The sequence below is a fragment of the Littorina saxatilis genome, linkage group LG1, assembly GCF_037325665.1.
Source record: "Littorina saxatilis isolate snail1 linkage group LG1, US_GU_Lsax_2.0, whole genome shotgun sequence".
Lineage (NCBI taxonomy): Eukaryota > Metazoa > Mollusca > Gastropoda > Littorinimorpha > Littorinidae > Littorina > Littorina saxatilis.
The window spans coordinates 97,203,388-97,209,427 of record NC_090245.1 but is presented as its reverse complement, the minus strand read 5'-3'; positions in this window follow the sequence as shown (position 1 = coordinate 97,209,427).

Genomic DNA, 6,040 nt, shown 5'->3' with positions numbered 1-6,040 from the left:
CAGACAGACACACACACACACACACACACACACACACACACACACACACATACACCACGACCCTCGTCTCGATTCCCCCCTCTACGTTAAAATATTTAGTCAAAACTTGACTAAAGGCGAAAATACAACATTTAGTCAAGTAGCTGTCGAACTCACAGAATGAAACTGAACGCAATGCAACGCAGCAAGACCGTATACTCGTAGCATCGTCAGTCCACCGCGCACGGCAAAGGCAGTGAAATTGACAAGAAGAGCGGGGTATTCGTTGCGCTGAGAAGCACGCTTTTCTGTACCTCTCTTCGTTTTAACTTTCTGAGCGTGTTTTTAATCCAAACATATCATATCTATATGTTTTTGGAATCAAGAACCGACAAGGAATAAGATGAAGGTGTTTTTAAATTGATTTGGACAATTTAATTTTGATAATAATTTTTATATTTTTAATTTTCAGAGCTTGTTTTTAATCTAAATATAACATATTTATATATTTTTGGAATCAGAAAATGATGGAGAATAAGATGTACGTAAATTCGGATCGTTTTATAAAAAATATAATTTTTTTACAATTTTCAGATTTTTAATGACCAAACTCACTCATTAGTTTTTAAGCCACCAAGCTGAAATGCAATACAAACCCCGGCCTTCGTCGAAAATTACTTGACCAAAATTTCAACCAATTTGGTTGAAAAATGAGAGCGTGACAGTGCCGCCTCAACTTTCACGAAACGCCGGATATGACGTCATCAAAGACATTTATCAAAAAAATGAGAAAAAACGTTCGGGGATTTCATACCCAGGAACTCTCATGTCAAATTTCATAAAGATCGGTCGAGTAGTTTAGTCTGAATCGCTCTACACACACACACAGACAGACAGACACACACACACACACACACACACATACACCACGACCCTCGTCTCGATTCCCCCCTCTACGTTAAAATATTTAGTCAAAACTTGACTGAATATAAAAATGAAAATAAATACATAAAGAAGAAAAGGAAGAAAAAAAAAAGAGAGAAGAGAGAAGAAGAAGAGAGAGAGAAAAAAAAAAGGCTTGCAAATATCTTGCATCTATCAAAATACGAAACGAGTTTCAGTACAACAACTGTCTCGAACTGTCATTGTAGCAATCTGAAATTGGTCAACATGCTCACTACTCGGCTCATTCTCTTCCCTGACAGGATGCCTTGAGTTTCTTTGTCTGGCAAGGAAACCGATTTTGTTGTTGTTGACATATTTAGAGCTTATTCCCAGACCCGGAGGTCTGGGTTATGCGGAGGCATTTGCCTGTGTGAACGGTGACATTCCGGAACTAGTTTTAGCGCCATTTTGTTGTGAAATACGTCATCAGTTTGTGTACACAGAAAGTTGTGACATCCGTCACCCTATGGGAGGGGTGGAGGCAACATTGTTCATCTGTAGAAAGTTGTGTAATCCGTCACCCTGTAACACAGGAAGTTGTGAAATACGTAACCGCAACATTGTTCAACAAAAACATCATAGGTCGAATTGTGCAGGGTCAACTGCAACAAACTCAAACCGAGCCATTCATATCTTTCTGTATTTGAGTGACTTATATACCGACATTTTTATTTCTTATTTTCAGCACAGGTGTAGGAAAAATCATGAATCAAAATGTTATTTATTTTCTAATTTAACATTTTTTTTTACAAATATGACCATGGTCTTTTAAACATACAGAGACATTAAACATTCTTATGTTAAAAAAAAGAAAAAAGAAAAAAAGCTTTTGTGCACAAATCAGAAAATACATTGTACATTTATTTTACCTACAGGCCAAACAGTGTCCGTGGCGGCAAAGGACCTATATTTTTAGATCAGTCACTGTGGCAAGTTGTCAAGAACGTTAACAGGCGCTTGCATTTGGATGTGTCCACTGATAGTAGGTTTGGTTGTGATCATGATCAATCAGAATAATGTAGGAATAAAAATGTATGCCAGTTTGGTATGATGCCATGTAATTCACATATGCTGAAATATGATATTATACATCATATAATAATATGGCTGTTGCCATGACCATGAACCCCAAGAAAGGTGTAATGTTATGTAAAATCAAAATACCAAAATCAAGCACCTATTACACGGCTGTTCCCAGCTTACGATTAAGTTGGCAGCTAAATAGGTCATGACCCTCGGTCACCTGTATTTCGGTCCCTGCTGCCAACGCTACAGCGCGCGAGCAACGAAAAGCAGTCTCGCCCCGCGCAATACTACCGCATAATGCGTAACGCAAGTGTGTCAAATGTGACCACCCTTTTTATGATAGCAAAGAGGGCAAAGGTGCCCCGTATGATTTCCGTTCTTTTCTGTGGAAAAAAAAGCAGGTGTGTGGATGGATCGTGTCGCAATTCCGTTGCGTTCACCACCCTACGTCTGCGGGATTTGATTTGGTTGTTTAATAGACTCTATCGGTATTCCAAGCTCTCGTAATCTCTCGCAAGCTTCAGAGCATAGCAAAGCATGCGGTACAGCGATCTCGTGCGAGCTGCTCAAGCGAAGGTTCGAAGTTCTCGCGATGTTCAAAGCATAACATAGAGCGTGTCTCGCGAGAGCTGCTCAGATACCGAAAAGGTCTATTGAGGAGACGTTTTTCGGGGAGTCTTGTACGTTGTAAAGTTTCATATGTGTCGGTGATTGTTTGACCACACGCGCACATTCAGGAATCGGCGGAAATCGACATTTTTTGGCCTCGGACATACGTACAGGATTGCTCGCGCACCAACGCACACCGTGCACACGATCGACCCCCGTCCCCCACCCCCACCCCCACATAAATACACACGGTGACATACTCTGTCAGTGATACTCTATCTCTGTCTGGCTGGCTGGCTGGTTGTCTCTCTCTCTCTCTCTCTCTCTCTCTCTCTTTCTCTCTCTCTTTCTCTCTCTCTCTCTCTCTGTCTCTATCTCTATCTCTCTTGTATGCTTCTTTAGGGTTTTTTTAACATTTAGTCAAGTTTTGACTAAATGTTTTAACGTAGAGGGGGGAATCGAGACGAGGGTCGTGGTGTATGTGTGTGTGTGTGTGTGTGTGTGTGTGTGTGTGTGTGTGTGTGTGTGTTTGTGTGTGTGTGTGTCTGTCTGTCTGTCTGTGTGTGTGTGTGTAGAGCGATTCAGACTAAACTACTGGACCGATCTTTATGAAATTTGACATGAGAGTTCCTGGGTATGATATCCCCAGACGTGTTTTTCATTTTTTACATTTAGTCAAGTTATGACTAAATGTTTTAACATAGAGGGGGGAATCGAGACGAGGGTCGTGGTGTATGTGTGTGTGTGTGTGCGTGTGTGTGCGTGCGTGCGTGCAGAGCGATTCAGACCAAACTACTGGACCGATCTTTATGAAATTTGACATGAGAGTTCCTGGGTATGATATCCCCATACGTTTTTTTCATTTTTTTGATAAATGTCTTTGATGACGTCATATCCGGCTTTTCGTGAAAGTTGAGGCGGCACTGTCACGCTCTCATTTTTTAACCAAAATGGTTGAAATTTTGGTCAAGTAATGTTCGACGAAGCCCGGACTTCGGTATTGCATTTCAGCTTGGTGGCTTAAAATTCAGTTCATGACTTTGGTCATTAAAAATCTGAAAATTGTAAAAAAAAAATTGTTTTTATAAAACTATCCAAATTTACGTTCATCTTATTCTCCATCATTTGCTGATTCCAAAAACATATAAATATGTTATATTTGGATTAAAAACAAACTCTAAAAATTAAATAGCCCCCTGTCGATATTTATCGACTAAGTTCCTTTGTGTTGCATTGTTGTGCAAGATGACTGAGTGTGTGCAAGAAACCACTTTGACCATTCACCTAAAAATTACATGAAGGAACGTCTGGGAACCTGCTGATTTGAATCAGCAAATTTTCTTGTGTGATGTGTTATGGATATAAGCAGATTCGCGATCGTCGATAATAATTTTTCATGGTGTTGTGTTATTTTTAAATTACAAAGGAATTGATTTGTAAGACAGTTTCAAGGGAGCTATTTTTTCGCGGCTGTATTTACTGTGCAAACAACTCTAAATATGGCAAAAGTGTCACGTGATAATCAACCGTTTGGTTTCGGCCTTCGCTGAAGCAGACGATTTTTTCTGTAGTGATGCAACCATATATTACGATCTCCTTCCGGCAGCAGTCCCAAAATGTCGACTTGTTTTGACCTTAGAACGATGTATTTATCATAACTGTGAAGAACAGAACGGAGATCACTGTCGAAGTCGGCCAATCTGCAATCATTTTCGTCTCGCGAGCACGGCTCGCAAACAACATATGGGAGATAACTTGTTTTGATAGATTTGCGCAGGAGTTTCGCGTCCGGTCAGAGAGATATACTGGCAATCACAAGCTCCTGTGCTGGCAATAGCCGTTGAGCGATGTAATCAGAATGCCTGTGAGTTATCGAGGATTCAGGCCCGTTGTTGGGTAAGTGATTTTGGTTGTTGGGTAAGTTACCGAAAAATAACTAGCCCTACACGTTTACAGAGAGAAAGAAGCAGGGGGGGGGGGGGGGGGGAATAATGTATGTTAACGTGAACAGCTGCACTAAGTCAGTGCATCAGCCCTGGGAAAGGCAAAAGTCGTTTACGACCACGAACTCCGGCAGTCCGGCAGTCCCCCCGTGACCTAGTTGTCCCGGTTGTTGACATCAAGCTTGCAGGCATTCGATCATTTCATTGTACACTTTATCGTACCCTTGCTGGGGAATTTGGGTCGCTTGATTTCTTTATGCACTGACCAAGTTTGCTTTATTCAGTGGAACCCCTTTCATATAAGGCCCCCCAATTTAAGACTTTCCGAGTTCTTTTTAAGACCCTCCTTTCCCCAGATGTTCTGTTCATAGCCTCTGTAAATGTACCTCCATTTTGAAAATGCTGCTCCGCTCAGAAAGCACCGAGGAAGAACTGATTTGTCTTTTTGTCGCAGATAAGAATATAAACAGTCAAAACATGTACACAGCTATCCCACAGATGCCTACACATACCTTTAGTGTTGCCAGCCAAACGAAACTTTATGCGGTTTGTCAGTTCGCATCTCCCGCCAAAATGAAATCAACATTATGTTCCCGTGATCACGTTCTGGGGCTAAAGGCTGTGTGCGGTATGCCAAAATTGACTCAAATAATATGTTTTACAATTTCCATGCGTAATCAAACTCAATGTCATGACGTAAACTACCCAATATAGAAAGAATTCTCTCTGTCTCTCTCGTCAAGAGTAATATACTTTCATATAAGCTTTTGGTGTAATTAGTTCACTTGCGGAGCCTGATCGAGGCTTACGCTGCCCAGACAATGATGAAATAGAGTAGATAATTATCCTACATACGCGAGAGAAACACCCGTGAGATAATAATCGTTCAAATCACACGTGTGTATATCATGTAAATGAGGTCATGTCAAGCAAGTCTGGCAGGGACCTGTTTATCCACTGCTTATGATGACAAAGTCACCGAGACAAACGTCATTATAGAAACAATGCTAATTACCCTCGATGAATCTTTAGAACTAACACGTCACGCCACACTTTCAGAGTGACGTTTCTTTGCTTTGACGTAATAGATTGCACGAGGCTTTAGAAGAGATCGAGGTTCCAAAACAAGCGTCTTCAATTTAGCTGCCTCGACTGCAAGACATTTTCAGTAAAATACACGTAAGTACAGTATGTAGGATAAACAGAATACTACATGGTTTGCTGTGTCGTACCAGATTTACACTCGTTGCTTTTTTCAAATAGGGAACAGCTCGCTTTCGCTCGCAGTTCAATATTAAAAAAAAAAAATCGTGTAAATCTGGTAGGACACAGCAAGCCATGCAGTATTCTCTATCTACACAATGGGTTAGCTCTCCAGAGGGCAGGCTCAGAAAGTTACAGCATGGTTTCCCCGGGGTTTCAAAAGCTTTATAAAACCTTTAACCATTTATGGAAAATTAAAAAATGACGCGTTTGACCATAATTATGGGGAACATAAATTACAGTCAAAGAGTGTACTTAAATTAATTCGTAAAAAC